We start from the raw sequence: 12,132 nt of genomic DNA, 5'->3' as shown, positions 1-12,132 counted from the left end.
TATTTCATTATTTGCCATTTCAAACTCAAATGATGGATTTCTCATTGTGTAGATCTTGTTGAGATCTTTCCAATGGTACTTAAATCATCAAAATCTGGTTTTGTATGAAAACGTTAGGCTGATTTGAACAATGACGTTTTTCTGGCTGCGGAATTGGAGAACAGCTACGGAATTGGACTTTAGCTGTGGAATGTGCATAGTTTCTGTAGCTAAAAATATTGAATAAAAATTTAGCCATTCATTTTTCATCATCAATCCAAAATTAATCAATACCTTCAGAAAATAACTTATTCATTTCATTGATTTAAAATTATTATTTTTTCTTGACATGCAGCGACTCAGTGTGGCGACTCAGTGATAACACACAATTTGACTTCCCTTTGACCGGGGTCTTTTTCATCAAATTTGATCAAATAAATAGGACACCATCCATGTACTAACATTTCCCCAACTACCCATGTGGCTTGTTTTGCTTGATGACACCTGCAACCTAGAGTTTAACAAAAGAGCTGCGGAAAGTTGAACCAGCTGCGGAAAGTTGAATCAGCTACGGAAAATGGCTACAACAGTCAACCATCAGTTTCAAGTTATTTTCTTCATTGTTTGCATGTAGGAACTCTATGAATTGTAGTGGCATATGGAGCAAACCAAGGTACTTACTCTTTTGCTGCATTTTTTTTTTTTGTGTGCTGACGGATTTTATATCATCGCATGCCTTTTGGTATTCATATAATACAAATCGATTGAACACAGATTCAGACTGTTTGTGTGTGACATTTATAGTTTATACCATCAGCCAAAAGAAATTTAAGGTGTTGACGAATTGACTTTTTCAACAAAAGCACGTGAAGTGATAACAATTGTGTTAGCGGGGAATGGAGAAGGTTTGACACAGCGTCCACATATGTAACATGAAACTGCCTGAAGAAACCATTCACGGATTCAACCAAACAAACCACGGCATCCACCTTGGCATAATGAAGTATGAGTAAAAGACGGAAGTTGTGAGGCATGGTGGGAGACGTGGGCGAGTCTGAGTTAAAAATGGAATAGGATTAGACGGGTGGCGGAAGACGTGTTACCTCAAACAACCAAAGCGTGCCATGTTTGAATTGTTCTCTGTTCATTTAATAAAAATCTTTTTTCCTCATATTTAGTGACACGGTGGATGACCTGGCTGCCAAGGAAATCAGATCTAAGTGGATTTCTCAAGGAAATCAAAATATGGCCGCAACTATTAAAAAAACACTGATTTTTTTCACACGCGGCAGACAAAAATGCACTCCAAAGAACCACAAATTTCTCCCAAACCGCCATGAATATCTTCAAACGGTTTCTGGGTTATCTAATTAACTCAACTGGAGAAAAAACCCATGTTTTATTTTCTTCAAATTCCCCTCCATTTTGGCAAATCAAGTGTTTGAAATTAGACGTGTTTCTGGTGTTTACGTTTTTTCTGAGTTAACTGTTCTACATTCGGCCTGTAGAATTTTTTAATTAGTGGTAAGACAATACGCCTTTGTTTGATAGTGGTAGTTTGCAAACTATTGATCCTTATTGGAAATATATGTGGGAGACCGTCTGATGAGTCAGAAGGAGAAGGTCAGGAGGAGCAGGAGCAGGCTTTATCTCTGCAACAGTCTCATAGGTCACCCGATCACTTGCCCTCACAATTGGTACATGAATAATGAAATCCTTCTGAGATGAACATAGTTTCTGATTTGGAGGCATTCATTGAATAGGGAAGGCAGCTACAGAAATTTCCAATCCAACCACAGGGAAGGCACACTAATGAAGAATGCACTATTTGAAGAATCGTGAAGCCATTTCATAAAGAAAAGTGGGAGTGCAGTCTTCTATAAGTTGAACCCAAAAAAATAATCATGAGACCGTTTAGGGAGTAAATGTGTGGTTTATGAAGTAAGGTCATGGAATGGTAGTGGAGCTATCGAAATAATCATTGCACATGGTGAGCTTTAATGGTTCAATAACTATGCAGAATTGTGCCTTTAATTGCTATTTGAAAGAAATTTTTGCCCATACCTTTAGAATCCTTGTCTTTGTTTGTCCATTAGCCCTTACTCAATTGCTCCTTATTGATGTATGTAGATGCTCCATGTACATGTCTTCATAGCATATGCTTAGTCATACCTGCATTTTCATTTTATTACACTAACATCTTGACTGTAAATTTGAAAAACAGAGTGGTGGCTGCGGAAACTGCTTCTGGCTGCAGAAACTGATTCCAGCTGTGGAAACTTTGCACGACAACCACTTAGCTAAACAGAGATAGTTAGGCAATTTGAGTGGAAATGATCATGGGGAAAAAAACTTTTATTGATGAAATGGATGGCATGGAGTGAAAATGGAAATGAAATGAAGTTTATTTTGTCTCTTTTTTTTTTTCTTTTTTTTTTTTGAATCAATTGAAATGATGAAGTTTATTTTGTCTCATATTTTTTTTTATTTTTTTTAGGCATAACAATCCTTTTTTTGATCGTCCAGATCGCACAAAGTGCAAGAGGAGAGCATACTCAAGAATTATTAAATTTTTTTTTACTTAACAATCCTTTCTCTGATCCTCTAGATCACACGAAGTGCAGGAGGAGAGCATACTCAAGAATTATTAATTTTTTTCAGATGTAAGAAATAAGGTCTCCTAATTACACTTCCCTGGCAATGGCGCCAAAATGTCTAATCCATTTAACGTCTTAAATTGCTCTACATAAATTATCAATCCGTGTATCGTAAACTGATGAAGTGTGGTGCACCATATGTGCTTAGTTAACCTTTTTCTTACTTCGTTGTTTTATAGTTTATGTTGTTTTGGGGGTTTTGTTCTTGTTGGTTTCCTAAAGTGTCTAATGCAAATAACAATCCTATTCTAAGGTCTTAAGAATACTTTTAAAGGACAAGTATGGATAGAGATTTCAAGACAAGGCCTATGTCCCTAATGGTAACTTCCAAAACTTAGCACTTCAAAAGATCTTAAAACATGTTATTGATGGAATTAGTACTTAAACAAAAGTGCAGCTACTTCAATCAAAATAGAATGCAATAACCAATCAATGAGCTAGTGACTATGAAACCCAATATCCTTGCTGCTGTAAAAAAGAAAGTAAAAACTGAACTTAAAGCAACTCAAAGACTGAAAGCAAAGCAACTAATTCATCACACTACTTCAACTCTTCTGATCCTTTACCCTTCAGCTCAATCTACGTTATGGGAAGCAATCATGAACAAGTTAAGCAATATGATATCTAAATTGCAAGGAATTAAATTGCATAAAAGAAGCTAATCACACTACTTCAACTCTTCTGATCCTTTACCCTTTAGCTCAATCTACCTTATGGGAAGCAATCATGAACAAGTTAAGCAATATGATATCTAAATTGCACGAAATTAAATTGCATAAAGGAAACTAATCACACTACTTTAACTCTTCTGTTCCTTTACCCTTCAGCTCAATCTACCTTATGGGAAGCAATCATGAACAAGTTAAGCAATATGATATCTAAATTCTAGGAAAGTAAATGAGCAAAACAAAACTGATTGAAATAACAATGCTGGAATTAGAACTCAAAAAAAAAAAAATCAGCAGAAGGACAAGATGATTCCGTCATGTCATTAGTCATTAAAAATCTATGTGCATTACTAATCTACAATCAACCAGTTGAACACACTTGCATGAATTAAAATTGCATGAATGAAAAATCTAATCTATCAACCGGAAAGCAATCAAATGACATAATGAAATCAAAGAAAAATTTAAAAAATGAATTCTACTCTACCTTACATTCTAATATGCTCCATGACATCTACTTCACATCTCCATCCATGTTGAGAACATCAAAGCTTTATTCAAATTCTTCAAAATTACAAAGTACAACAAAGTTCTCCAAAGCTTTCAAAGGCCATCAAGGAAGAACTACAAACTCCAAGCTAAAGAACTCCAAACTCTAAGCTAAAAAGAGACTAACTAATGAAGGAGAGAGATCTCCTATTTATATAAAAAGATGAGAAGCCATCTCATTAATGAGAGTCCATGAATCTCTCCCTCTACCTCTAGAGTCCTAATCAAAATAGGAACTGATTAGACACATGTCTTCTTAGAGTTACAATACAATTAGGAGATGTGACACATATCCTCATGATCCCGTGATTCTTTCCACTCAAATTCGAATTTGGCCTTAGAGTGCCACATAAGAGTCTTCTAGAAGCCTCCTTTCAACCTACACCTGTCAACAATCTCAACCCATTTGTTAGGTATAAGCATATGCACATTATTTTCTAATGTTTAACCACAAATTCACTTAAAAGGCTTAGAAATAATAAAGACTGGAAAAACATAAAGGTGGCCCAATGATAATGAAAGTGGGATGAATGTGGTGGCATAGTAGTGAAATGGAGGTGATATAATGGACATAATAGTAAAAGTGTAATGGAAATGAATGACATTTTCAAGACTCAACACCAATTCGCAGACGTTTGAAACCAATTCGTAGATATTTGAAACCAATTCATAGACATTTGTCACCTATTAGATCGGGAGATCGGATCGATTATAAAAATATGAGCCTAGTTAGTCGATTTATTAGTGAGCAAGGAAAAATATTATCCGACCGAGTGAATAGATTAACTTCAAAACAACAACGTCTAATGACTAACGCTATTAAATGAGATCGTATTCTATATTTGTTACATTTTCTTTGTAATGAAAACTAATTTGATCCATGGGAAATAAGCCTACTCCTTAATCAAATCGGAGCTGGAATATCTGTTCGATAAAGATGCAGATCTTGAGTCTATTGTTGAAAAAGTCAACAGGATTTCATTTTTGGAAAAGAATTGGATTGAATTCTTTTCGTTCATTTCGAATCCAATATGAAAAAGCTTTTCAATTTTTCGACCTTCCCGGAGGGAATTCTCCGGGAGAATGTGTTCTATCCATTCCATCTTTACCTATTTATTTCATCTATACCTAACCTATTTCATCATACAATAATGGTGGAAAAGCAATTACTATCTAATACAGCTATTTGTGCAAGTGTTTTACGATTTGGAAGCAACTGCCTCTTGTACAAATATTGGATGAATCTATTATAAGAAACCCCATTCGCACGAGCTGCTGCATTGACTCGAGTAATCCACAAACGACGAAGATCTCTCTTTCGTTTACCTCTATCTCGGTGGGCGGAAACTAAGGCTCTAGCTTTCCATTGGTTAGCAGTTCGAAAAAGTTTCGAATGGGCCCCTCGAGAGACTGATACAAATGAAAGAATTTTTTTCCGACGTTTTCGAGCTATATATCCACATTTCACTCTAGTCATTGAAGTTTACTCTCACGAATCGCTAATATTTTTTTCGGTTAGTCATTTTTTTTGTTTGGTCCATTGAGAATAACACTGATTCTTCTTATTTAGAAAATAAAATTTCCAATGGCTTTTGCTACCGCAACCTTCCCAACCATAATTTCCTTTGGATAGGTATCTTCCTGGTAGGCAAGGACTGGGACCTTTTACTGAGAATGAGAAAAAATCATGGGTTTCATCGTTTCTATGGTTCTTTCTCCAATGGTAAGGTCCTCTCTATACGCCGGAGACTTTTATTCATTTCTGAAATATGAGATGAGTATGTTATTGGTAACTTTTACGGTTTATCATCTCCAGCCCTACTCTTGAATCATTAAGTAATAAATACTCTCATTACAAGATCTATTAATACAATCACGACATGTAATTCTGGGGTTGGCCAGGTAGCTGACCCTGTTGTTCCGTTCTCGCGGCAATATGAGCATAAACTTTATGCTTATTCAATTTTCATGATTTCCCCGCTCAATGGATTGATGACCATTTGCTACCAATGAGGAATTGCTTTTCATCCCACATCAAGGTGATTGGATTTGCACCAATGGAAACCATAAATTTCATCCCCGGTAAGGTTAGATTATGGATATTTACTTGATTACAGCGGGAAAATTCTTCTGTTATTCCATTGTAAGAATTTCCCATTTTGTTTAATTTTCTGATCCAAACAAGTCGCACGTACACCCTAGCACATACTCCTCTACGCTGAGGACATCCTCGAAGAGCAGGAGATTTTTTTCTATTCTCTATTGGCTGTCTTGCATTTCTAATAAGTTGCTGAATAGTGGGCATTCTAGCTATATTTTATGCAAAATCAACTGGTTCGGATTGATTCTAACCATACCATATCAGGTGATTATGAAATGACTCACTCCCCCCCCCCCTTTCTTTTTGAAAAGGAACAAAGAGATCATAGTTTACAGTTCGTTATAAAAATAAATTAAAAAGAGGATCACTATGAGATCAACCTTCCGCTACGACATCAACAATGCCATAAGCTTGGGCTTCCGTTGCTGACATAAAAAATTCTCTGTTCAGGTCCCATTGAATTACCTCTCCGGGTTGGCCCGTTCTTTCTATATAACATTTCGTTATGTAATCGCGAAGCATCATTACATGTTTTGATTCGTTATGAAAATATGCAACTGATCTGTCATAATAGGAACTAGCAGGTTGGTGGATCATAACCCTAGTGTGAGGTAATGCTATACTTTTAGGCATTTCTCCCCTGATTAGGATGAAAGATCCCATTGAAGCAGCTACCCCCATGCATATTTTATGTACATCTGGTACTATTGCTTGCATCATATCGAAAAGACCTACCCCTGGTATTACTGATCCACCGGGACAGTTGATAAATGAGAAAAAATATCTTTATTTGCATCTTCTGCACTCAAATATACCATGAGACCCATGAGTTGATTTTCAATCTCGTGATTGATATCATGAGCCAAAAAAAGTAATCTCTCTCAATAACGTCGGTTGTATAAGTTGACCCAAGTTGCATCTTCATATCCAGGGGCTCGGAAAGGCACTTTGGAACACCAACTTTATTTCTAAAATTATCAAGCATGAAACATTTTGTATAATATGAGTCCATAAAGTCTTTTTTATCGGAACTAGGCCGATGGATCACAAATAGAGATTCCGTAAATTGCTTTAGAGTTGTTTTAGTTGCAATAAGTAATTTCTGAAGGGACTCCATTTTATCGATAGGCAAGTTTATTGAAAAAAATCTTGAGGAAACCAAGAATTCTGGTCATACTATTGACAACTTCCTCATCATTTTCATATTATAAAGAATAGATTGGTGGCCCCTATCGTCTAGTGGATCAGGATATCTCTCTTTCAAGGAGGCAACGAGGATTCAACTTCCCCTGGGGGTACCATGATCCATTCGTTAGGTATCCTAAATTTATTTTCAATTACTGTGTTGTTCCTCGGTCGATGCCCGAGTGGTTAATGAGGACGGACTGTAAATCTGTTGGCAATATGCCTACGCTAGTTCAAATCTAGCTCGACCCAACCAATATCATCAATACTAATCTATCGGTATGGTTATATTCATGCTAATCATGAATGAAAAGATAATTGGTTATTGAACCCCGACATCGATATCTATTCATATTGTAGATGCCCGATTCCATATGAATCAATACATTTCAAAAATGAAAGAGAAGGATAAGATATTTAATTGACCTAGCACTAGCATAATCTATATGGCCTATCTAGCACGTATCATGGAATGAATATTATCCAATAGTAGGTGAAATGTACTGTATTGGGATTGTAGCTCAATTGGTTAGAGTACCTCCCTGTCAAGATGGAAGTTGCGGGTTCGAGTCCCGTCAGTCCCGATCCAATAGTAAGTGAACTGTGAATGATCATGTCAGGATCTGGACGGACTAGTCCTTATCATTCCAGGGTCATGGGTGGGCCTCTGGATAAATTTGATATGGGATACTTCTTTCTATATCATCACCGAAGCGGGATAGATTCACAATTCCATCTAAATCGTGGAGATCCAAGCAAAATATCTCTCATGTCTGACGAACGTCTTCTGGAGGAGCATAAGATTCTTATTTGTACGAATCCTATTCTTTCGAAATTATACCAGACATGTGTTGATCAGAACGTTTTCTGATGCACGTAAGTTTTTACTACTAGTCTTATCAAAAGTGATTGTATTAGGTTATACTATTTCCATCGAAGAATTCATTCAATCCTTTAGTTAGATTCTGTTACTCGAAACAATTCTAACAATGACATACATCTATTTCATGGATCTTGAAAGAAAGATTCATTGATCTCTATGAGATCAAAATGAGATCAAATCTCGAGCTATTTTTGAACAAAGTTAAAATAAGGAGATCATGGAAGTAAATACCCTTGCATTTATTACTGTTCTATTGTTCCTTGCAGTTCCTACTGCTTTTCCACTTATCCCTTACGTCAAAACGGCCAGTGCAAGCAGTGGAAGCAATTGATTTTGATGAAAATCAATTGATTGCTAATCACTAGATAGATCTTTATGATCCAAATCATAAGTATAAAATAGGTTATGAGATCTTTTATATTACAACAATATAGGGTAGGGTGGATCTATTATATTACAACAATACAGGGTAGGGATTGGATTTAATTTTTTTTTAAAAGAAAAAAAAGTAGTACGGAGCAAAAGAATATCTAACCTTTTCTTTTGTACTACTTCTTCTTTTACACCCATATATGAATAAATCTATCTTAATGGTACTTATCCATATATGGTAAATGTAGGATGAAGGACCTCGTACCATAAAACAGCAGAGCTAATCACATCACCTTCTTCCTTCTCCTGGAAAAATAGACCCAATGCAGACAGACTTAATTCTGAACGTACTTACAGATTCTTTAGGGTCAAAGTTGAACATATTTTTTTCAGTACGAACATCTATATCTAGCACATGTTAGATATAGCACTTGAAATGGTATATGAAAAAGCAAAGAAATCTATGAATTATGTCCCATATTTTTCCGAGAACAGAGTTCATATCAGATCCGATCAATTTGTAACCATCTGATAAAACAAGGACTCTTTCTATTCCTACTAAGAAAGAGAAGAGAGATCTTTCTTCAGTGGAAGAAATGATATTATCGACTCATTCTAGAAAAGAACTAATGAATTCAAACCTGTTGAAGAAAATAAGATTTTTCATAGGAAAATGATAATGATAAGGGATTACGTACATCCCTTATAGGGATAAAGAGAAAATAATTCCATGTAGAGTGTTTCAATTTGGAACGAAGATTCAATATTACTGGATCCTTATGGAACATAATATATTACCATGCATGATATGGAAGGAACACAATAATTGATTCTTAAGCATCACCATTATAGCCCACTTCTCCTCCATACTACGAGTGAAAGGGAAAACGTAAAAACTACCATTAAAGCAGCCCAAGTTATATCGACTATATCCATACGGATCATGTTCTCTAAAAAATAATGATTTCATCATCGAGATGATAAGGGAACTATTAACCATAGTGCAAAGTTGAAGTTGAAATGAATGGTCCACCTTTCAATTTTGAACGTTACTGACGTTCAAGCGGATATGAGAGATCAATAAATCCATTTGTTCATTGACCAACGAGTTACTATAACTAACTCGAGGGTCGTACATTCACGACGGAGTCGGGATCAAATGTATGTAACTCACTATCTATATTGGTAATATGTACCAATATGTCTCCAGAGGTTCTGTAATGGAAATACAGACTTTTCCTTCCATTTACTTACCTCAACAAGGCGACACCCGGATTCGAACTGGGGATGGAGGATTTGCAGTCCTCTACCTTACCGCTTGGCTATGTCGCCGAGATATGGGAATCCCATGGACAGATCAAATCTTTTGTCCTTTCAAGTCATTCATCTGTCCTTTAAGTATAGTATGAGATGTGTGCTAAAGTCAACCATAAAGGAAATGGATCTAATTTGTTCTCCGTCTTTCTTTCGATCTGACTATTTTCATTAGGAAATTTTCTAAGTGAGATTAACATTTAAGAATGGTTTGATTCATTCGTTCATAGCTCCATTTCACGTGGTTGGAAGAAAGTATCAAAGTACCTCTTCCTTATCCTTTATTTTTTTTAATTGGAAGTATATCTGGATACAGGTAGAATTTCATGGGATATAGTGAAGACTGAATATACATCTGAATCTTTTTTGTCAGATTGATCCATATAGATCAATCGGGAATAATTCAATAGATTTTTCTACAGATGGGAAACTTCCAATGCGATTAGATGAAAATAAGGGAGCGTTTACAATCCCCGAATTCGGTAAGATACAATTTGAAGGATTTTTTTGTTTTATCAATCAGGGCTTGATGGAACAACTTCATAATTTTCGAAAAATTGAGGATATAGATAAAGAAATGGAATTCAGGCTTTTTGGTAATGAATATGATTTAGCAGAACCTTTCATCAAAGAGAGAGATGTTGTATATCAGTCCCTTACATATTACTCTGAATTATATGTACCAGCAAGATCGATTTGGAGGAATAGTAGGAAGATACAGAAACAAACTGTATTTCTCGAAAATATTCCTTTAATGAATTCCCATGGAACATTTGTAGTAAATGGGATTTACAGAGTCGTGGTTAATCAAATATTAATAAGTCCTGGTATTTATTACCGTTCGTAATTAGACCATAATAGAATTAATTATATATATATACTGGCACTCTGATTTCAGATTGGGGAAGAAGATCGAAATTAGAGATTGATGTGGGAGAAAGGATATGGGCTCGTGTAAGCAGGAAACAAAAAGTATCTATTCCAGTTCTATTATCAGCTATGGGTTTAAATCTCGAAGAGATTCTGGACAATACTCACTATCCCGAAAGATTTTTATTTTTATTGAAGAAGAAGGAGAGGTGGGAGCGGGAGGAATATCTATGGTCGAGGGAAAAAGCCATTCTGGAGTTTTATAAAAAACTCTACTATATAAGTGGAAATTTGGTATTTTCCAAGTCTCTATGTAAAGAATTGCAAGAATTTTTTTTTCGACAAATATGTGAATTGGGAAAGATTGGTCAACAAAATCTGAACCAAAAACTGAACCTTGATATACCTGAGAACGAGATTTTTTCATTACCACAAGATGTATTGGCTGTTGTGGATTACCTTATCGAGGTGAAATTTGGAATGGGTACACTCGATGATATAGATCACCTCAGAAATCAACGGATTCATTCTGTAGTAGATTTATTACAGAATCAATTTAGATTAGCTCTAGGTGATTTAGAAGATGCAGTTAAAAGAACTATACACAGAGCAACCAAGCGCATATCAACTCCTCAAAACTTGGTCACTTCAACTCTATTAAAAAACACTTTTCAAGATTTTTTTGGTTCACACCCCTTATCCCAATTTTTGGGTCAAACTAATCCATTGAGGGAAATAGCTCATGGGTGAAAATTGAGCCATTTAGGCCCTGGGGCTTAACAGGGCGAATTGCTAGTTTTCAGACACGGGATATCCATCCCAGTTATTATGGGCATATTTTTCCAATCGATACGTCCGAAGGAATGAATTCTGGACTTGTTTCATCATTATCTATTCATGCAAAGATTGGTGATTGTGGTTCTTTACAAAGTCCATTCTATAAGATCTTCGAGAGATCGAGAGAAGAACATATGGTTTATCTACTACCGGGAGAAGATGAGGATGAATACTATCGGATAGCTACGAGAAATTCTTTGGCGTTAAATCAAGGAATTCAAGAGGAACAAATTACTCCAGCTCGATACCGACAAGAATTTATAGTTATTGCATGGGAACAAATCCATTTCAGAAGTACTTTTCCTTTCCAATATTTTTCCGTTGGAGTTTCCCTTATTCCTTTTCTTGAACATAATGATGTGAATCGCGCTCTAATGGGTTCTAATATGCAGCGTCAAGTAGTTCCACTTTTTCGACCCGAGAAGTGCATTACCGGAACTGGGTTGGAAGGTCAAGCAGCTCTAGATTCAGGAAATGTAGCTATAGCTACACAAGAGGGAAGGATCGAGTATATCGATGATGTAAATATAACTTCATCGGTTAATGGAGACACTGTACGAACAGAATCGGTTATATATCAACGTTCTAATACCAATACTTGTACGCATCAAAAACCTCAAATTCATCAAGGGGAATGTGTAAAGAAGGGACAAATTCTGGCAGATGGTGCGACTACGGTAGGCGGAGAACTATCTTTGGGAAAAAACGTTTTAGTAG

General features: G+C 35.9%; 1 non-coding gene across 1 annotated transcript; it reads right to left on the bottom strand.

Moving 5' to 3' along the window:
• Positions 1 to 9,655: 9,655 nt before the first annotated feature.
• TRNAC-GCA (transfer RNA cysteine (anticodon GCA)) lies at positions 9,656 to 9,726 on the bottom strand. Its single transcript has one exon. It is a non-coding gene; the product is annotated as a tRNA-Cys (tRNA).
• Positions 9,727 to 12,132: the final 2,406 nt, after the last annotated feature.

The sequence above is a fragment of the Pinus tabuliformis genome, chromosome 1_1, assembly GCF_031772625.1.
Source record: "Pinus tabuliformis cultivar Carrire ecotype Pingquan chromosome 1_1, CPIR1, whole genome shotgun sequence".
NCBI classification, from domain to species: Eukaryota; Viridiplantae; Streptophyta; class Pinopsida; order Pinales; family Pinaceae; genus Pinus; species Pinus tabuliformis.
Note: the sequence above shows the minus strand (reverse complement) of the source record. Positions and strands in the feature narration are given on the sequence as shown.